The 22,189-nt window shown below is 53.9% G+C and overlaps 1 protein-coding gene and 1 long non-coding RNA gene across 6 annotated transcripts in view; both read right to left on the bottom strand.

Annotated features, from left to right (window-relative positions):
- KIZ (kizuna centrosomal protein) overlaps positions 1-2,285 on the bottom strand; it is a 29,598-nt gene extending 27,313 nt beyond the window's left edge. Inside the window, exon 1 of the mRNA XM_051792920.1 lies at positions 2,049-2,285. The gene's annotated coding sequence lies outside the window, so the exon portion shown is untranslated. The remainder of the gene's footprint in view (positions 1-2,048) is intronic.
- Positions 2,286-5,648: 3,363 nt separating this feature from the next.
- The window catches only part of LOC127473395 (uncharacterized), a 68,693-nt gene continuing 52,152 nt past the window's right edge, over positions 5,649-22,189 (bottom strand). The window contains exons 5-6 of one of the 5 annotated variants that reach the window (XR_007905437.1): positions 6,950-7,138; positions 5,649-5,811 (exon numbers count right to left, since the gene is read on the bottom strand). This is a non-coding gene — a long non-coding RNA (uncharacterized LOC127473395). The other 4 variants (XR_007905438.1, XR_007905439.1, XR_007905440.1 and 1 more) reach the window with 4 other exon arrangements.

The following is a 22,189-nucleotide window of genomic DNA, read 5'->3' as shown; positions in this document are numbered from 1 at the left end:
TGCAATTTTCTCTTTCACCACGGACAGCCAGGCAAACACAGACCTCAACAGCTTGTTTTTACACTTCCCGAAATCATTTTGCTGCCTCAGTGGAGAACACAGATACCCTGACGAACGGGGAGGCCGAGGGGTGAGAACAGCCACTGGCTCCCATCCTGCTTCCCACCCTCCCATCCCACAGCTGGCACAGCACGTTCCTCAGCTCCCTAATGCCTGTTCCCTCCTGCCAGCCAGCTTTTTCAGCATCCCACTCCTGTCTGCAGCAGCCATTTAGGCAGCACAGGAATCCTCCAGGAAGGGCTCCTGGAGGGCAGACACAGCTGTACAAGCCCCCTCCAGGCACCAGAGGGTCCCTCCAGGTGCCCAGCATGGCACTGGCACAGCTCTGTAAGGATCCAGGCAGCTCACTTTCAAACAACCCTGAGTCTTCAGTCTACAGAGAGAGTGTCAGTTTGGGATTTGGGAGCAGAATTCAATTCCCTGGCCAGCCACAAGCCCTCTCTAACCTCTGCCATCCCCCAGGCATTGTTCTGCAGCAACTTTGACCCCTCACCTCCCACTTAAACCAGCAGGACTGAGGTGCCCCAGTGGTTTTTGAGGTCCCAGCTGTGCTCCAGCTGCATATCCACAGTGTGGGAGCAGCAGCACTCCAGCCACTGGTGAGATAAGTCCATGGAAAGCTGCCCAACCCGTGGGCACCGCGACCTGCCCGTGCAGGTGGGAAATGTCACTGTCACAGTTGGTTTTCCTGCACCAGTCTGACACCAAATGAGCACGGTGGGCACGGAGCTCACCCCCCTCACCAGCCCAGAGCCTCAGCCAGCCCCAGCAGGGTGGGAGGGGGCCTGTCTGGCAGCTTCTTCCTCACACAGCTGACACCAGCAGGTATTCCTGAATGGAACAGCCCCACACGGCTCCCAGTCTGTGCTTAGGACACCTCAGCATTTGTGCACATTCCCTGCAAATCCTGGAGCACCTGAAGCACCTGAGGCACCCGCCTGGCTGCCACAGCTGAGCTAATTGCCCAGTTACTCTAATTACCAAGTTACTCAGGGAGTTAAGTGCTGCACTTCACTGCATAATTCATTTACTCCATGCCCACACCACTCAAACCCTGCCCTCCTCACTGCAGCTGCCCAAGAGTAAGTGCTGAGTAATCAGCAGAGTAAGTGCTGAGGTGCAATGAACGGGGGTGCAATGAACGCGGGAGAGAAACTCCCTGCCCCAATTCCCTCGTCACCTCAGGCCCTTCAGAACTAATCCTTCATGATTCTGCACAGCACAGGGATCCCACCCACCTGCACAGTGCCCTGAGCGTGCAGCACTTCTGTGTTCAGAGCAGACAAAGTGCCAGCACTAGGAACTGTAACGCAGCAAACAGTGTCTGCAGTGTAATTTAAGGTCCAGTTACGGGTTTTGCCCAAGTCTCAGGGCAGTCCAACCACAACAGGATTATTAGGGAAGCGATGCACAGCAGCCCTGTAGAAACACGAGCCACCTGCAAGTTCGGATCCTCAGGGCCCGGGCGGTGTCAGAAATAACAGCAATGCCGATGTCTGAGCCCCAGCACCAGCCTCCTGTGAGACAGAAAACTACCCGTAAGCCAGGAGCGATCCCGAGGGGTTCCCCCGGGCAGAGCACGCGCTGCGACCGGAGCAGCCACCGGGCACTGCCGGAGCACCGCGGAGCTCCGAGGGGCTCTGAGCCCCCATCCCCACGGACAGGCGCCTTCCCCTGAACCCGCACCCCCTGCGGCGCCCAGAAACACCGTCCAGGTGCTCCGAGGCGAGAAAGGCACGGCAGGAGAACCTCTGCCCGGGCCCGCTCGGCACCGGGAGGGCGTTTATCGGCGTTGTTTGCTGAAGTGAACCAGAGCGCCTGTGAACGCCAGCGGAGCCTCGGCCGCGCCCTGCGGGCGCCCCGGGTACCCCCGGCACCCCCTCCCCCGGGGACGGGACGGGACGCGGAGCACCCGGGGCGCTGGATTCTCCTCCGCGGATTCACCTGCGCTGGAAACACAACGTTCGAACTCGCGCAGGGCCGCTCACCTGTCGCGGAGGCTGCGGAGCCGGGTGTCCCGGGGGTCCCGGTGCCCGGCGGTGCCGGTGGGTCGGTCCCGGGGATGGCCGGTGGTGCCAGGGCGGGCGGTGCCCGGTGGTGCCGGGAGCTGGTGCCGGGGCTGGCGGTCCCGCCGGCGGCCCCAGCGCTCCAGGGTGTCGGTGCTGGCCGGTGTTCCCGGTGCTCCCGCTGTTCCCGCTGTTCCCGGTCCGTTTCCGCCGGTGCCCACGTGCCGCTCCCGCCGTGCCCCGCGCAGGACGCCGGAAGTGCCGCCCCCGAGGTTGCCATGGAGACGGGCGCTTTAAAGCCCCTTGGGGCGTGTTTAAGCTTTTATGGCGTTTTTAAAGCTTTCACGGCATTTTTTTAAGCCCTGGGTGGTTTCGAACAGGTCAGAGAGTGTTGCTGGAGCAGGGGAGCCGGCGCAGGTTCGGGGACTGTCGGGATGTAAAGTGCCCGTTCCAGCTCTGTCCGATCCCGGTGTCACATCCCGGTGTCACATCCCGGTGTCACATCCCGGTGTCAGGATCACCTGCGACCTCACGTGTTGCTGTTCGCGGGGCTGTGGGGCCCAAACAAGCCTCCGGCCTGGTGCTGGAGGAGACCTGGGGCGAGGCAGGGATCTGTGCCCCTGGAAAATGGGGAAATAGGGACTTTGCAAAGCGCCAATTCCAAAAATAACCGGGAGCTGGTCAACAGTTACAGTAACACGGCCCTCCTCTAGCAGCTGATTTCCCTGAGTTTATTGTATGTTGCATTTTTCATGAAAAAAACCTGATTCCTCATCCTCTGGAGTGCCATCGTGTCCCTCTGGTGATGTCACCTCACCAAAATCCATGTGGGAGAAGCCACAGACACACCTCCAGCCCCGACAAACCCCCCCAGTGTTCTCATCTCCAGCTGGCAATGAAAACAAAAACCTCATCTTTCATTTCCAGATAAAAACTTCAATCCCTTTGAAAGGAAGTTGCCAAATTAGCGCTTGAGTTCCAGTGCCCCAATAAAGTCTGAATACCGCGGGAGTAATTGAAATTAAGGAGAAATGCTACATCAATAGACAAAATTGCGGAGAGCAATGAAATGCTTAAGCGTAATTAGAACAGCAATCAGTGTACAATTAGTGCGAGATCATCATCATAATTATCCTTCGTTAGAACTTCTGGCCAACAACAGCCTCATGAAAGCGTCAGCTGGAGCTGCAGGCACTGCCTGAGGGCCTGGGCTGGACCTGGGGGGCTCCTCGGCCGGGTTTTGCTTATCCAGCAGCACTCCTTGAGTTTTCCAACACCCTCAGCTACCAACTCAGCTCCACCAGACTTAAATTCAGAGTAAAGAGCTGTGTGGAATGCAGGGAGCAGGACTCAGCAGCCCTCAGATTAGCCTGGCTCAGCCTCTGTGTATCGGTATAAATAACAGGCTCAGCAAGATGTGGAAGGCTTGGGCTCAGGTCAGAGCTTTCCTACTCCAGGGATCACCAGGCAATGGATTTGCAGATCTGGGAGCCTTTTAGTACTGAATTCCCATCATAAAGGACGCACTGTTCACTCAGTCCTTTGTTTACTGAAAGCCAAGATGTGTTTTGGGGAGATCTCACACCTTCACAAGAGCCCACAGGTGAAATCTGGCCCTGAGCTTGCCTGAATTTCCAAAGCTGGGCATTTTCCCCCCAGGTCCCGACCTTACAACCACAGCCCCCCACAGCTTGTCCTTTCCTTTACAAATACATGGAGCTCTGGCATCTCAGCCATGGACATGACATCTCTGCCCTCTGAGAGAGCCACTTGTAGGGCTACGAATTCCCTGGAGCCTTGGTCCAGCACGAGGTTCTTCCTTAGTCCCAGGGGCAGATAAAATATGAATAAAAAGGTTTTCATGGTTGCCTCATAGTTAAAATTGCTTTTCCCCCCTCCAGAAGGCTTCTCATCGCTGATTATCTACATCAAAACAAACACTCTCCCCGTTGACACAAAGGGGAGACACAAAAAACTTGCTGTTTATTTTTTTATTATTATTATTATTTCATTTTCATTTATTATTTCAGAGTATCAGCCATGAAATGTGCTCTGTGGGACTGACACGGGTTTTAATGTGTCGCTGTGTGTCGGGGCTGAAACTGTCAGAGGCTGCACAAGAAAACACTGTCCCACACCACAGTTCTGTTATTTTTCAAAGCCAGGAAAGACTCTGACTTCCTTCAGCCTGTCCCAGCCACACACCAGGTTTGGTTCTGGGAGACTCAACTGCTTTTGAAAATATTTGTGCTTGCTAAAATAATACCTAAAGTAGTACAAAACCTCCGAGCGCTTCCAGCGCCATCTAAAATGCTGAACACAGGTTGTATCAACACACTGAAAACCTTATCCCCAAACGGTGATTCCAGGTTTTGGTGGAAAAGGGCTGATCCCTGACCCATCGGGGTTGTTTGTCTCCTGGGCTGTCCCAAACCTGGGAGGTTTTTTTCGCTGTGAGAGGCTGGAGGGTGTTGTCAGGAAAGAACAACTCAACCCCTGCTGTTTATTTAACAAAAATTAAGGAAATAAGGAGCCTTAGCCTGGTTCCCTGGCTGTATTTCCCACTCTGTTCATGTCTCAGTGCTCACTGTGGCCACTGATCCCACAGACAGGCTCATAATTGACTCAAGAATAATCTTATTCCTCCCTTCCCTGATAAGGAACGTGGTCCCTATCCCTGAAAGCCTACAAAGAGGAGTGTTTTGTTTGTGTTCTCCCTGCAGTACTTCACACTTCTTTTAGATTGTTTTAATTTAATTTTGATGTAATCTGATAAGAGCTGTAAAACTGTCAAAGGAATCTGCCTCCTTCTGTTGCATTAAATACACTTTGAATGAAATGGTGGTTTTTGTCCCCAGTAGCTGCCAAACCAAAGCATCTCTTGATTCAAGCGCAGGGATTGATGTGCACTAATCTTAACAGCTTCACACTCTCTGTTCAATTTAGGGAGGCAGCCACGTGTCCTTCAGCATCCCGCTCTCCTCCGGGGTGTAGCCGTATCCCGAAAGGTGCGGGATTCACCTCACGGAGCTGAGCACCACAGGGTGCTCACCTGCAGGGGGAAAGAAGGGATGGGAGAGAGAGAAGGAAAGGTCCCTGCCAGAGCTTTTCCTGCCCTGCTTATCTCCTCCAGGCTTTTCCTCCCCAGGTGCCACATCATCCCCCTGTCTCTCCCTCGGCCTCTCATCTACCAGGGGTCCCCGGCGTGGGATTTGCTGATTTTCCTGAGCAGTGCATCTGCATAGTCTGCCCCAGCCTCTGCTCGAGAGCCAGGGAAGGAAGGGGAAGCCCCTTGGACCCAGAAAGTCACGGCACAGCTGAATACATCTGCTTTTCTTTTTCTCAATTAGACCCATAGCACAGGCCCTGGTAGCTTTGTCAAAACATACAGAAAATTTACATAATGCCCTCAGAAATCCTTTTTGTTAATGACTCAAGTCCCAAATGCAGAGCACTAATAACACACCAGTAATCAGAGAACAGTAACAGCAGAGACCAATCTCAGCAGAGCAGTTGAGAGGATCCAACTCTCAGTGGCCATGCCTGGAAACAGTAATTAACGTGTTGAATGTAATGTTTACATTTTGATACGTTTAAATGTAATAAGATGCTTTTATTAAATGTTACAGTCCCTTGAAAGCTGTTATTCCTCCTTTCTGATGCACCAACAGCACACGCAGTGTCCGCTGCAGCGGGTGGGATCTGCTGTGACGGGGCGGGCGACACGAGTTCCTCCAGCGGGAACCTGGAATGCAGAACCCAACGGCTGATTAAACAAAAACCTGGAGACTGCAGCACTTAAAGCTATATAATGTTTATTAAAAATGTCAGGGCCCTAGCCAAAGCCTAGTGACATAATTGAAAAGCCTTCAGGCACGTCATTGTGCATGGATTTTGAATTAATCCTGGAGGATTGAGATACGAGCACATATCATTGTTTACGGCTCCGTGTTGTTCGTGAGCCCCAGGAAAGCCACAGCACAGGAAAGGACCTGGTTTAGAGACCATTTGCCAGGAAGCATCCCTCCTCTTCAGCCATTTCCAAGTGCTTTTCCAGTCTCCTGCGTGGCACAGGAGGCTCCACGAGCAGAAGGGAGCAGGTATTGCCTGACTGAGGCTGTTCCAAGCATCCAGAGAGGATGTCAAGGAGATTTCAGGTCTCTCTGCTTCCTCAGTAATTCAGTCACTCCTGTGTCCAAGCAGATGTGAGGAGTTACCCTGTCCTAGTTTAAGTGTCTGCTGCTGTCTGAAGAGGAAAGAGGAGATTGACTATGTTGCACTTCCCCGTTCCTGGAGAAATGAGAACTAAGTTGAGAACTAAACTGAACTGAGGTGTGAGCCCAGAGGCTGAATTTGAACCAAACCCCTCACAGACAAAGGTCTCAATTCCCATCTTATCTGAAAGCATCTGTGCCTCACACCCCAGAGCACTGTGTGCCACCACTCCTCCAACTTCTGTTCCTCAAGCTGAATCAGTTTTGCTGTATTTCTGTGCAAGAAAGACTATTTTGGCTCATTACAGAATGTCTCTTTCAGGCCTGCAGTAACCAAGCAGAGAGCAGGAGAAATGGCTCACTAATCCAGGGCCAAGCTCAGTGCCAGGAGTGCCCGTTGGGGTCCCATGGCAGGAGGGACAGGGTCCCTCTCAGCTGCAGCTTGAGGTGCCACAGCCTGGCACAAGGCAGAGCCTGCCACAGGCACCACGAGTTAACCCCTTCCTTACAGATCTGGGATGGAGAATATCCCTCTGGAGGCTCAAACCGTGCCCCAGTGTGCCGCTGCCAGCTCCGTGCCCGAGGGACGCGGCTGCGCCTTCGTGGTGCTGCAGTGAGGGAAAGAGGACACTCTGCACCCATACTCGTTCCTGGCACACAACACCCTACCTCACCTTGGCCACGCAGTGCCCTGCATTAAGCCACGTTTTTGCCAGGATCCTCTTTTTGAAGGATGGCACCTTCACGGCCACGCTATTCCTGCCACCAGCCGCTCCCCAGCTCCTGCCAGTGAGGCCACGGCCTGGCCAGGCCACTCCATCTTGCTCGGTCTGAACGCTGCTGCTGCTGCTGCTGCTGCTGCTGCTTTAAAGGACACAGATCTATCAGGCTCTTTCATTAGCATTTTAACAAACCAGCGGATTCATCTCCTGCACACTGACTGAAAGACTGAAAAAGTTTTGCTTCTACAAGTCATGAAAAATTAAAGGGAAAATATAAAATAACTGGGAAATTCTTTCAGCTGAACTAGGTAACGTTTCCCTTTCAGCCCTGCAGTTCTGAGCGAGTGGTTCTGAAGAGCTGCTGCCTGCGTTGGCAGGGACGAGGCATTCGGACAAGGTGAAAAGCCTGGAGGATCCCAACGCTGGGCTCAAAGGGATGTGTCTGGCCTATTGTCTGGCTTGATTAATGAAGCCTTTGCACAGCGAGATAATGTGGTGTTTGCTGTGCCGGGAACGCTGCTGAGCAGCACAAACATCACAACTATGGCTAATATTCAATATGATAACGACAGCAATGAGCCCGTCTATGTAACACTGGATTCTGCTCCAAAATGCCTCAAATGATATTTGTTTATTTCCTAATTGTCAGCCACTTCGATGCACTTGTCAGGTTCAACAAGTGCTTCAGGCTCCAAGGGTTTGAAACAAAGGGAAGCACTTGGGCGAGCCGTGCGGTTGGTGCTGCGTGGGGCCAGGAAACGGGATCCGGTGGCTCGGGACACACTGGCAAACACAGAGTCCCTGGAGAACCCCTCGCTACCTCAAACCAAAATCCTGAAAGCCTCTTCAAGATATCTGTATTTCAGCACAAACCCCTGCAGGTCCACAGTGACTCTGGGAAATGGAAGGGAGCGGCTCAGCCGGAGGGCTGCACGGGGGAGGATGAACGCGGTGCCCTGAGCTTGGCCGTGGGGACCCCGAGCTCCTCCCTGGCACTGAAGGGCTGGGGGAGCTGGCTGCTCTCTGAGCAAGCACTGCCTGCAGTGAGCCCAGGGCTCACCCGGGGCAATGCCCACACGCTGCCTCCCCAAATCCTCGAGTTCTGGGAAATCCAGTTGCCAGTGGACATGGTGTTTTTCTGCTTCCCATCTCAAACCACCGTGCTGGTTTGCTGTGACTTATTTAAGCATTTTCCCCCTGTCCTGTGCAGAGGATTGTTCTGGTGGTGAATGAAAGGATCCACACATAAAAACTGTTCATTTGTTCGAAAAAAGCAGGAGAAAGGCACATTAATTAAGCTGTGTCTGCTCAGAGCTCAGCACCCCTGGGGCCCTTTGCTCTGTTCAGTACAAGCCTGGTAAAAAAGCTTGAGTAGAGACGGAAAAACCCTCCAACAGTGCATTTTGACAGTGCTGAAAAATGCATTTCTGATGTACCTGTGAGGCAAGACTTGTATGGGGTGGACACACAGGCGGGCAGAGGTTCAGGTCCCAAATGTTTTGCCCATTTTCAGACACACACACACCATACCAGCCTCTCCCAGTGGCCTGCAGGGTGCTCTGTGCCCTGTTCCTATCATGATCTGACCCTGCGGGGGGGCATCTGACCTCGAGCATTCTCCTCCTGCCGCCCCCCGGAGTCCCCCCTTCGTTCAGCACAGTAACTCCCGCTGTTACCTGGCCAGGGCAAGCTCCAGCGCCCGGAGAGCACAGAGGCTGCACCAGCCGGGACTCTCCCGACACACCAGCCCTGAGTCTCGCTCCGTCAATACTCGCATTATTTCTTTTGCAGGAGCACATTTATTCTCTGTGCCCGAAGAGCGGGGGACGCGCTGCCCGCCCGGGCGAAAGGCTGGCAAAGAAAGGCAAAAAGCCCCAGCTCCGGGCGGCCGGAGGGGGATGCCCGGGGGAGCCCGTCCCGCCACGGGAGACGCGGGGGATGCACCGATGGAATTTGGGGAGCGCCCGGAGCGCTCGGTCCCCGCTGCCGCAGCGGCCACGCACCGAGCCCGGACCCCCCGTCCCGGGGGCGACCCCAGGTACGTGCCGCTGGCCTCGCCCCCTCCCGCTCACCGCCTTCCGTCCCCCTGGATTCTCCCCCGTCTCCTCCCTCCAGACACTGAATTCCGGCGATGTTATCGCCGGGCAGCGCCGCGGCCGGCGGGGCCGCCGCTCCATCCCCAGCCCCACGGTTTACAGTGAAGCCGCAGCAGCGTGTGGGGGGTGCCGAACCCCCGCTTCGGGCGGATCCGGCTGCTCTTCCAGCGGCTCTTCCCGGGGGACGGGGCGGACACCCCAGCAGTGCCCCGGCAGTGCCCGCCGCTGGAGCCGGGAGTGCGGGGATCCCACCCGGGGACACGGACCCGCCGGGCCGGGCCGGGGGCAGCGATGCAGCACGGTCCGCCCGTGAGCGGTGCCCGGGGGGCAGCGAGGGGGCCGCGTTCGTCTCCCCGCTCCCTCAGGGTCCCCTTACCTGGCTCCGGGCTCGGCTCCCCCGCCGGCGTTGGCCGCTCCCGCCGAGGCACGGACAGACGGCAGCCACGGGGAATTAGGAGCTTCCCAAAGCCCTGCCGCCCTTCCCGAGGGGAGTCAGTGCCGGGGATGCCTCCCCCCGGCCCCGGGACCCCCCCGGTCCTCCCCCCGTATCGATTCCAGCCCGGCGCTGGCAGCGTTTAGGTCGGGATTGGGGGATAATGGGAATATCATCTGGAGACAATTACCTTTGGAGCGGGCTCGCTTCTCCTCCCAGACACTGTTATTTGAGCAATAGGATCATTTGATTTCATATCGCACTAAATAACCCCCGGCCGCCGCAAATTGCCGCCTTCTCAACAGCCACCCCTCGGAATAAATTGCACAGCGACTCCGTGGGTTCTGGCTTCTTCTTTCTTTCCTTTCCCCCCCCCCTTTTATTTCCCCCCCTCCTTTTTCTTCTTTGAAGAACAGTATTTCGGGATAAACCAGGACGGAGGCCCGATGCTGTCGGATAAGCTGCGCCCAGCAAAGCTCCAGCTCCCTTAATAAGCCAAGCCTGACCCGCGGGGGTTTTCTTCATGTTTTTCTCCCCCTCCCTCGGCCTTTCCTTTTTTTTTTTTTTTCCTTTCTTTCCTTTTTTTTTTTTCCCGTCCTCATTTTTTCCCCCTCTCGAAAGCAGCTCTTCCCCCGCCCGGGTCCTGCCGATGCCAGGGCGCGATGTGCCTTTAAGGCTCTGTCAGCGCTCACCCGCAAATCTGGTCATCGCCGGCCTCATTAGATCCGTATTAATGTCAGCCACGGATTGCTAATTAGATTTGTGGGATAAATGAAATTACCCGAGTGGGCTGCGTGGGAGGGGGAGTGCAGTCTCCCAGCGCTTCCCTGGATTTACAGGTCGGGGAAAGAAAAAAAAAGAAGAAAAAGAAAAAGGAAAAAAACCCGTTTTCTTTTCCCTCCTTTCTTTTCCTTCCCTTCTTTCCCCTCCTGCCCTCCCCCCGGGCCCCATCCCCATTCTCTGACAGTCACTAACCAAGGAATTCCCCATCCCAGCCCCGCCAGACTGCTCCGTGGTGGTGGAACTGGGGGTTTTGCTCCCCTTTTCCCGTGCTAAGGGAGCCCACGGGGCTGTGCCGGGTGCTGCTTGCCGAGGGATCCCACTTGTGTTGGATCCACGGATATCGGGGAGCGGCTCGGGGGGAACAGCGCTGTGCTGCAGGGGTCGAGGGAGAGACCCATGGCATTATTCATCCTATTTATTTATCCTTATTAGAAACTCCGATGAAAGAGCAGGGCCCGGAGTGCTCCTTTAAGCGCTGGCTGAGCAGCGCGCACACAACCCCAATTAAACGCTGCCCGCACGAGGCCTTTCTCCGTATGAGAAAACCAGCTCTGTTTAATGAGGACCAATTAAATCCTGCTTCATTTTACCTGGCACCTCACAATAGATGTGACAACAAATTCCCTTTCTTCTTCCCTGGTAATTACTGGCAGAACCAGCCCAGCTCCCAGCAGCAGGAAGCCCTTCCCAATAACCCACCCGAACCCCCAGCTGGACCCTTCCTGCCCCCAATCCCACCAAAACCCACTCAGGATCAACCTGGGCCTCCAGTCCTGTCCCACTGCAGCCCAACACGGTGCTGGCAGAGCTGGGCCCCTCCAGCCCCTCCTAGGGAAGTGTGTGGAGCTATTCCAGCCCAGCTCTGGCCTCCATTCCCAGGCCTTCCCTGAGCCGCCCCAGTCTTAAAGACTGCACCCGCACTCCCCGGGGGACATCGCTGCAACCAGGAGATTCAATTAAATAACCCCAGCCCTTTGCTTCTCCCACAAATAAATGGCTTTTTTTCCTGCCCCAAATATTTCCTTTCCCAAGTTCCCTTTCAAAAGGGAGAAAGAAAAAAAGAAACAAAACCCCAAACTGGAGAACAACGGGAAAAAAAGGAGAGGGGGGAAAAGAAAAGAAAGAAACTGTTCTCCTTTCTTTTCCCTGTGTGCAGGGTAATTGATAGGCTCTATCAGAGGTCAGGATTTGCATAAGAATTAAGAGCAGTAAATTAATTTAATATTCCATGCACATCTCCAATTATTCCTGCAGACCTTTGTCTCCACGGCTGGCAGAGAGAAGGTTCAGCTGCTCTTCAACCAAACAACATCTGTGCAGTTAATAATTTGATAAACAGCTCATACAAATAGTTTCTGAATTATCTGCCAACCCAATGACTATTCAGTTTGGAAACACTCGGCGAGGGCTGTGCCGGTGGCCGGGGCTTTGGAGCCCTGTCCTGGATTCAGCTGCACGGCACACACTCACCCTCCTTATCCCTGAAATATCAGCAGCTCCCTGCAACAAACCCCCATCAGTGACAATATGTAAAATAACTAATTACCAGTAATTAATAAAGCCCTCCCCGGGTAGGAGGGGCCGCAGTCCCCCTCGGGAGAGGCCAGTGTGTGCTGTGGGGCCGGGCTGTGCCCCCGCTCCGGGGATCCCAGGGATCCTGGGGGGGTGCCAGTGCCCTGCGAGTGGGGAGGAATCACCCCCACTGGGGGCAGGATTTACAGCCCCCTAGCTGCCTCATTCCCTACACGACCACCTGGAAAGGGGACGGGTTCTCCTGGAAGCCCTGGCTCTCCCCCTGCCCCGGGACTAATTGGAGCCAGCGCACTGCAAACGTGGAATCATGGAATTGTCAAGGTTGGAAAATCCCTCTAAGATCATCAAGTCCAACAGTTCCCCCCAGCACTGCCAAGGTTACCACTAACCCATGTCCCCAGGTACCACATCCACAGAGCTGTTAAATCCCTCCAGGGATGGGGATCCACCACTGCCCTGGGCAGCCTGTGCCAGGGCTGGACAGCCCTTTCTGTGAAGAAATTTTCCCAAATATTCAAACTAAACTTCCCCTGGCACAATTTGAGTCCATTTTCTCTTGTCCTGTCATGTGTTACCTGGGAGAAGGGACCAGCCCCACCTGGCTACACCCTCCTCTCAGGTAGCTGCAGAGAGCCATAAGGTCTCTCCTCAGCCCCCCGAGTCAGAAATTTCTCTTTCACACACTCCAGGAACCTCATGGACTGTCTCCTCTCTGCTATTCCCTATTTCCATCTGACACCTGGTAAGTTGAAGTCCCCCATAACAAGAGCTGGTGACTGTGAGACTTCTCTCAGCTGCTTACAGAGTATTTGGCTGTCTCTCCACCCTGGCTGAGGGTCCAGAGCAGCCTCCCACCAGGCCACCTGCCCCAGTTCTCATCCAGAAACACTCAACCCTGTCAGCACCATCACTAAGCTCCAAACAACCCAAACCCTCATGAACACAGGGGGCTGCCCAGCACCTCTCCTGCCTTACCCATCTCTTCTGACTTTTACATTGGTGGGACACAGCCAGGGAATGTGGTTTCCAAACCTCTCCTCGGAGCGACGTGTAATTCCATTTGCCAGACAAGTGACTGACCTTGTCCTTTGTTCCTGCCCTGCCCTGCCCAATTACTCTGTTGGAGTGCAACGAGAAGGAAAATTAAATTTGCACACTGGGTGCCGTGAATAAATGCAGTGACCACCTAATTTTTCTGCTAAGGAGCCTCCTGGTGAGGCCACCAAGGTGGGGGGGCTGTGGCCCCTCCTGGTGCCACTTGCCCTGGGCAGTGGGGCAGGACAGCAGGGCAGGATTGTGGCTCCCACAGCACCCCAGGCCTGACCTTAAATTACAGTTGCCAAGAATTCCCCTGGAGATGCCATGGCTCCTCACTCCCTTCAGGCATTAAGCATCACTCTAAAATTAATAGAAAGTTGATTTTAAAAAGATTATGAAGTTCTCCAGGCTAAAGGAAAGGTTAATGCTCCTCTCCATAATCACGCAACTTTCATGTTTGCTGTCATAAAGAGCTGATTTTTCTCTCCCATTTAAAGAGAGAATTTACACCATGAGCAGGAATCCAGAAATAGGGCCGTACACAGAAGTGAAGGGATCAGGTGCCAAATTTGGACAGATGTCTGGGGCTTGATAAACCACTGCAGCCTTATCACAGCATAAATAATGCCAGGCTCAGCACGGTGCTGTGGGACAGGCCAAGACCTGGTACCTCTGCTGGGGGAGGGAGATCCCAGCCCCCAGGGGGAGATCCCAGTCAGAATTCGGAGCTCACAGACTCAGCTGCTGCTGTGCCAGCCTGTGCTGGGGCACACTGTTACCTGGCTGCAGCGCTGGTGCCAGGGTAAGGCCCACAGTCACCATGGTGAACCATCCCCCTGAATATTCAACATCAGCAGCTCCAGGGCTGCCCAGACCCATGGATTTGCCAGGAAATGGAGGCTTTTTTTCCTCCTTTCCAAAACTGAGATCAATGCACTGTGCTGTCTCTGGAGCCTGTGGCTGTTCAGACTGAGACCGTGTTTTGCCCCAGCTCTAATTACACACAAACCCAGGTTTTATTTTGGAAGGTAAATGTGCTGCTTTAAGGAATGCAAATCCCCCTTTTCCAGCCCTGGTGCCTGAATGCTCCATGTTGTAAGGAGGGAACCAGAAAGCACCCAGCACGGGGCATCCCCTGCTCTTCATACGTTCCTGTGGCTCAGGGCTTACGGAGCCTGGCCTGGCCTGGCGAGTTTGGAGATCAGGGAGATGCAACGCTGGCTTTGCAGCGCAGGACACTGGAGATCTTCAGTGCTGATGGCTCACCCTGGAAGCCCTTAAGCCCCTTTGGTCCCTGGATTGAACCCCAGCACGAGGATTTCAGCACTGACACTTGCCAAGCGGCGCTGGGTAGTTTAATTAATGTTTGCAGAGCTCTGGGCACAGCTCTACGTGCGCCTGCATTCGCTGGGCCTCGAACCCCACGGAAATCCTGGCACTGCCACCTCAGCCACACCCGGGGTTCCCTTTGTCATCTCAGGGAGATGTACCCTGAGGCAGGAAGAGGCAAATCCCGCCTGTGCCAACGGGTGCCTGGAAGGCGCATTCCCAGCACTGCTTTTTGGCACCGAGATGCCTCTTTACAGACTCGCCCGTCGAGTTGCCGTGCCACTCTCTGGTTTATGGAGCCCCAGAAGTGTCTGTAATGAGAGATTAAAATAGCAGTTGTGCTGTGTGATTTATTTCTGAAATTCTCGTGTCCCCACACGTGTAAATGCCCTGGCCATGTATTAACAGAGGGGAACGAAACCACCCAGAGGACGGGGAAGGGGGAAGTGCTGGGTGGTAAGTTATTTGCCCTTTGGAGGCAGGGGAAGGCAGGCTGGGGACGGGGTGGGGGTTCACTCCTGCCTTCCCCCTGCTGATAAGTCAGCAGCCCGGCGGTGCCGGCGCCTGGATAAAATATGCGGGGTGTGTGTGCCGGGCCGGCACGCGGCTCGGGAGCGCTGGCCGCGCACGCTGACTGCAAATGGGGTGGGTTATCAGCCGCCGCCATAAAACACCCCCCTTCCCCCGGCTGATTATGAACCTCATGCATAGCAAATGACGGAGCGGGAGCGCCGGCGGCGCCGAGGTACAAAAATAAAATATTTACAGACTGACAGGCTAATGGACACTTTCCCAAAGAGCCGTTAGAAAGAAGTAGTAAATGGGCCCGTGCCGATGCAGGGCAGCGGGCCCGGTCAGGGATCAAGACATACGGCACCGTATCGGATAACATCTAATTGGCAGGTCACATCCAAATGAGTGTAGTCATGCATCATCCGGAAGGCTTTCTGCTGGTTATAAAGACACTTGTAAACAATTCAGCCGCTGAACATGGCAATAATATGTTGATCCGGCATGTAATGAGGTGTTCCTGGAATCAATAAACTAGTCATGAAGAGCAGGGAGCAAGGTCAGCGCCTGCCTTTTTGATGACCTTTGCTGGCTGGTGAGGACATCATATACTCTGAAGAGGACTTTTCTCATATTGCAGAAGGCGCCGAGTGTCAGAACTTCCATTCGCAGCAAGCAAATGAACAGCCGGGCTCTGCATGCTAATGAAGTCCAGGCTATTTTCCACCTTTTCATCTGCACATTATGCTCTTGACTTTGGAGAAGGTGGGAATTAGGTTGGACCCTCGTGTCAGACTGCCTGATGGCTCGGCTCCGGAAAACTGGTAATTGAAGCTGATGACTGATGCGGAGGAGGCCTGAATTTGGAAATAAACAGTTTCAAGCACTGCATGTCATTTCTAGAGAGACTGCTGAGTGAATGGAAATGAGCTCCGTTTGCCGATCTAATGCAGTTTCTCAGCAGGAAAAACACCGTCTTTGAGACAACAATGCCAATCAGGGAGATTTAAATGTCCTGGCGATAATGTAAGGAATAGCACCTGCCTCCACAAACAGCACTTAGGGAAATGCTGCCCCATGCCAGAGCCTGCAGCTCATGTCCAGCCCCCCAGTGCCGGTCCTGGAGGAGGCTCTGATGGCCAGTGGCAGGGAGGGCACAGCACACACTGTGCTGGGCTGGGTCAGAACACCAGGAAACAACATCACTGACACTGAAAACTGGGGTTTGAGGAATCCATAGCTAAACATGACGCTCTGCATGCTGCAGCTGCCCCATTGAACTGCTCTTCCCTGGCACATGGGGCAGGAATCCTGCTGCCCTCAGCCCCAGCACTGCTTCCAGGGTGGCCCTAACTCACCTCAGCCCGGCTGCTGGCCACGCCAAGGTAAAAATACGGAGTTCTACACAAGGCACTCAAAGGCCAATATTTTCAGGCCTGACTGGGAACGCTCTGCCATCCCAGCTGGTGGGAAACAACATTACAAATGTTATAAACCCTTTCAAAGTCCTTCCTGCCTGGTGGTGTGGAACTGAGCAGAGCCACTCGTGTTCTGGGGCAGAGGCAGCCCAGCAGCCTCACAGGGGTTCCCAGGGCTTCGAGGTGTTGCTGTTGGGACACAGAATCCCAGAATCCCAGCAGGGTTTGCGTTGGAAGGGAGTTTCAAGATCACCTTGGTCCAACCCCCTGCCATGGAAAGGAACGCCCACTATCCCAGGTTGCTCCAAGCCCTGTCCAACCTGGCCTTGGACAGTTCCAGGGATGGGGCAGCCACAGCTCCTCTGGGCAACCTGTGCCCTGCTGTGGGTCCCCCCATGTGCAGGCAGGACGGGGATCACCCGCTCTCGGCTTCCCCAATAGCCACACGCTGACAGGCACGTGCTGCTGGTACAGGGTGGGGGGTGCTGCTGGTACAGGGTGGGGGGTACTGCAGATGGGGGTCCCCAGAACCCCCTGGGCCCCCCGCCCAGAGGCCACTGGGCTCAGCATCCCCCCGGGGCAGCCGCTCCCCGCAGCCGCCGGCTGTCCCCTCGAGGTGGCTGCATCAGGAGCGGGTCTGTTTGTGTAATAGTTTGCAACCCTTCAACATGAAAGGATGGAGACGGATGCGAGTTATTATTATGAAAATGAACCGAGCAACAGACAAAAATATTCAGGAGATGTAATCTGCGTCCCCACAATGCGCTCGCGGAGAAGAGCACTTGGCAGACAGGAGAGTCGCCGTCAGATACATTGCCTTTTGTTAAATTGCTTTTGCTCTGACAATGCCTTTTAAAACCACATGCAATCTTAATTTAAAATACCCAATACCTCAAGGTATAGGGGCCCAGTGCTGGTCTCCAGCCTGGGATTTGTCCAAAACAATTCCCTCCGCTTAATACCACTATTCCTCATTTTAATCACACAACAAACATGGGAGCATGGATTCTGCTTATAAGGAACTGTGGTCCTGATCCAAACATCACTAAAAATCAGTGGAGCAAGGACTGATTCTCCTGCCTGCCACCTCACCGTTGCCCAAACCTCTGTAGGGTTTGCCCAAGGAAGGCCCTCTCCACAAGGGGCAGCTTTGGCACACACACGATGGGGGAAAACAAAATTCAGTCTTTTTTACTTATTCATCCTTTTAGAAAATGGTTAAAGGCAAGGAAATGCTGAATGTGGCTGTGTGCTGAATGTATTTTCAAATAATGGTGGAAAAAAAAAACCCCAGACAAACCAGCCAGCACTTCCAGGTCTGTCGGTCCCTATTCCTGCCCCAGCAGGCTGTGTGTTGTTCCCGGCTGCTCCCCCAAGCACAGAGCCCGAGGTCTCCAAGGAGATTAGGGTCCCACATCCCTTGGCTCAGCAGTCAATAAATACCCCAGACTCCCTCAGAGGCCCCTCGGTGCCAGATCTACCCTCCACCCACCCGGTGAGAGCCGAGAGAGCCCCAAAGCACGAGGCAGCACTGCCAGGTCGTTGGTGAGGAAGGGCAGGGCTGTGTCCAGACACCTGCCCTGTCCTTGGGCTCACCCCATCCATCAGCCCTCCTCCTGGCCTCCCAGCTCCATGGAATACCCCCTTCCCTATGCTAATTCCCTCAGAACATTATGCAGACTGTTTATATTTCTGTACAGCCAGAACAGGCTGCTGACACAAATCAGCCATTAGCCATTCACACTGAGGAGTCTCCGCTAATTGTGCAGAATGTAATTAGTGATTATGTAATATCTAAGCTCTTGCAACTGTCATTAATGTCCACTATTCACCAGAGATAGTTCTTACTGAATTAGGGAATGATTACTGCATGCTAAATCTACTTAATCCTAAATATGCTAATTAACACCGCCTGCACTTTAGACAGTGGTTAAAAGCACTAGTAACCTCAAAAAAGGCTGTGATACACCAGGACCCAAATTGCTTGCGATGGATTTTCCCTCAAAAGGTAAATTTGTTTAATTAAACGCTGTAGTAAACTGTTGGGCACAGCTATTGATTAGTGCAGCCCAAGCAGGGGCCCTCTGGAATGATCTAGTGAGGTGCCACTGCAGGGCAGCGATGCTCCTGCAGCATCCAGGCCCTTCCCCAGCATCCCAGCTCTCATCTCCCTGCAGCATCCTGCTCCAGGCACAGCCTTGCCCACACACATGCCAATATTACCCAAAACAGGCCCGAGATCGCCAGCAGAGCCCAATGTAAAACAGCTTTCCAAAGGCTCTCCCTCCAGGATTAACCACCCTATTCCTTAGGTCATAAACCACAATATCCCTCCAGGCAGATACAGGAGCTTCCCTCAATAAATTCTGGCTTAAATCTTACTCCTAAGATTGATTTGTATAGAACAGACTTCAGATATTAAATGCTGCCTGCTCTAGGAATGGGATAAATAGAGCAATTGTACAGGTTTGAAAGGTCCCTTTCCAAGGCTCAGGGTGTTTAATGTATTCTGGGTTTCTGGGGGAAAAAAAAGATATGGCTGTCATGAACCCCAGGATAATAGCAGTCTGTGATTTATGAAGATTCCTCCTGCTTATATATTTTATATAAATAATACCCCTGCGTGTGTCTCTGCGCTCATTCATAACCAAAAGCTGCCCAGGCTGTACAAAGACTGCGCAGGAACATTTAAAATCAGCTCAGAGAAATGGGATAACTCATGGATCAGACACCAAATAAGTCATGGCAGCAAACACACCAAAAGGAAAATTACCAGCGCAGTGCAAACCCCAACACGCCTTTATCAGCAGGCTGGCACAATGAGGGGACTCAAACCACACATTCCCACAGGAGAAAGTTCCTCAGTTCCTCCAGGCTGAGACAGTTGAGGCTGTTCAGCCTTCAGAGGAGACTTCAGCAGCCTTCCAGGACCTGAAGGAAGCTGGAGAGGGACCCTTCATCAGGAACTGCAGTGACAGGAAAAGGGGGAATGGCTTCAAACTGACAGAGGGGAAATTCAGGTTAGGTATATGGAAGAAATCCTTGCCTGTGAGGGGGGTGAGGCCCTGGCACAGGTTGCCCAAAGAAGCAGGTACAGGCACACGCAGGGCCGAGGGGCAGCTCCCCTGTCACCACAATCACCGCCATGGAAATGAAAGATTTAGCCACACAATAAACCCCTAATTGCCTGGCAACAGCATTTAGGCCCCATTAGGTAGATTTGTAACTGCTTCCAGAGAAATAAACTCCTGTGTCATTAGATAACAAGGAAAGAAATAGGTTATTTCCTTTTTGAAAGGTATGAAAGCTTCCAATTGCCTGATGTACGCGCTTAGTAGATTATTTTCTGTCATCTCAGTTAATTGAATTTTATCCACTGCTCTTAGAATTCCTCCCTTTCGTGTAAGGTTAAAAAGTTCAGAGGAGTTGTATTTTTGAACCTTGTCCATTTATCACACGAGCCACCTCCAGCTGCGCAGAGTGTGCTGGGAAAAGGGAGCAGCAGAGAACTTGCTTTAGGACTGCTTCAGCATCCGGGTGAGTTGGTGCTGGATCACGGCAAAACGCCACTTTTCCAATAGCCTCCAGCCAGGACACTGGCAGGAATCACCAGCAGGACCTGCTGCAGGCTCCGTGGCCTGGCCGGTTGTGCGATGGCTTCATCTGCTCCTCTGGAAAACCAAACTGGAGACGCAGAGTTAAACTAATTCCCTGGACTGCCCAGAGCCCTTCCCAGGGGTGTCAGCCCCCAGAGGTGCTGGCCAGGCTGGAGTGACAGCGTGGCAGCCCCATGTCCCTGCAGCGCTGAGCGGCAGGTCACCGGCACACCCTGCCCGGCGGGAATGCCGCTCTCAAGCAGCCCCTCATGTCTCCCTTTCCAAAGCAAACCTAGGCAGATGTTCTTGATTTCTGAGTAAATCCAGAACATTTGCCATTCCTCTCATCATCGCTTGGGCTGCTGCTCTTAAACTTCTCTACTTTCCCCCTGGGCCGCTCTGCGAGGCACCGACACCTCCCCAGCCCCAGCGGTGCTGCCATGGGGAGCTGACAACCAAAGTTAGACTTCAATGGGGGGGACAGAGCTCTGGTTTGATCCTGTGGGATATCTGCTTTGCATCGCCCAGAACGAAAGGGAATGGTTTGGCTGCAGAAAGGTTACTGAGATAATCAGGTGGTGACTCCAGAGCCGCTTGATTTTAAACCCTCCTGAAGAGCCGGCTCCATTTTCTGCTTTGGTGGAGACCAATTCCCCGCGCTGGCACAGGAGAATAAATCAGCTCCGGCGGCGGGGCGTCGTTATCCAGTTCCCAACTATTATGACATAGCTTCTATCCGAGCAGTTTTCTTCTCAGCCAGTCGAGTGGAATGATCCCTGAAAGCAGCGGTTTGCGGCAGCAGCGCTCGGCGTGTCCATAAATCCGGGGCTGCCCACACGCAGGCCAGTGCCCGCCCAGCGCCTTTGGAGAGCCCACGGGGAACAGGGACGTGGTGAAGTGCCCGGAAAGACAGCGGAGCTTTGAAGTACTGGGCAGGGAGGAAGCACAGAAACCCCAAGGCTGGGAGGAAGACAAACCAGTGTGGAGGGATGAGAAGGGTGGAGCAGCCAAGCCCAAGGAAATGCTCCTTCCTGAAGGCCCCGGCACTACGGGTGCCAGGAGCTGTGTGTGCCTTCCCTCGCCTGTCAGCACTGCCCTACTCCTTTTCCCTGTGCCCAGGCACCGGGAAACCTCCTGGACACTACTGGGGCATCTCAAACCTTAGGATCAGAGGGGTCAGAGCCTTGCTCTGCCTCTGCTGAGGGCTGGGCAGGGGCAGACATCCCTCCCAGTCTCCAGGACCGGGGTGTTCAGGCTTGGAAGACCTGCTTGGAGAGCTGGATTCCAATCTGGGCTCTCCTTCAGCTGGTTTATTAAACTACTGGTGGGGACAGGAGTGACCCCGTGGCACCTCCAGGCTCATGTGCAGGGCCGTGACCCCAAACGCGATCCCAAACGTGACCTCCACCTTTGGGGAGAACGGGAGAGGGGCAGCAGGTCTGGGCTCCTGCTGGGCTGGGGCTGGTGGTCCCCAGAAACCACCTCTGGGGGGCTGGAAAGGCAGAAGCAGGGCTGCGCTTTTCCATGCTGCTCTTTTGTTTTATTTGGTTCTAACTGCACCCCAGAGCACCATGTATTAATTATCCTTAATGAAGGAGGGCCAGGGAGCAGGAGGCTGAGTGGTGGTGGCCGGACCTGGCTCTCCCCTCAGAGCAGGATGGGAGGCCGGTGTGGAGCCCACGTTCCTCCACCAGCAGAGCAGGGCATGGGGATAACCTTGTAATCTACAGAAATCTGGGAATTATGATGGATATTACATAAATCAACTCTCCTGTGTCAATAAGGAAAAAAACATTTTTAAAAGAAAAGCAGCTGATAATTAACCCTGAGAGCACGGGTTTAACCCAGATCACCTTGGGGAAGCGCCCTGACAAAGGCAGGCATTCATCCCCGGCCTTTCTCATTTAAATAACCCGGCCTTCATTGGCTCCTGAGGGATTGCTTGGGAATTGCTAAACCGGAGGTTTGCTCGGTTTTGATGTGTAGTTGCACTGATTTCCCCCCCCCTCATTTTAATAAAAGGCATTTTATAGAGCTCCCGAGTGGGGCAGGGTGAGGGATCCCACAGCTCCGGCTGCTCCAGCAGCGGGTGTTTGCCAGCCCTCGGAGGGGCAGGAGCTCTGCTGACATCTCCAAGTGGATGGAGTTGAAGGAGTGGCATCACCAGCTCGTTGCTCATTAGGAATAACCTAATTACTACTTAGCAAATCAGGTTGCCCAGAGAAGCTGTGGCTGCCCCATCCCTGGAAGTGTCCAAGGCCAGGTTGGACGGGGTTTGGAGCAACCTGATCTAGCAGAAGGTGTCCCTGTCCATGGCAGGGGGTGGGACAAGGTGGACTTTTAGGTCCTTCCAACCCAAACCCTTTTGGCATTCTGTGTGGTGACTTTGAGGCTGCCTTTTGGCTTTTCTTTTTTAATGGAATCATTTAGGTTGGAAAAGCCCTCTAAGAC

The sequence above is a fragment of the Manacus candei genome, unplaced genomic scaffold, assembly GCF_025592945.1.
Source record: "Manacus candei isolate 608988 ecotype Guabito, Panama unplaced genomic scaffold, ASM2559294v1 h1tg000035l, whole genome shotgun sequence".
Classification (NCBI taxonomy): Eukaryota; Metazoa; Chordata; class Aves; order Passeriformes; family Pipridae; genus Manacus; species Manacus candei.
The sequence above is the reverse complement of the archived record's forward strand: the minus strand, read 5'-3'. Positions and strand labels throughout refer to the sequence as shown.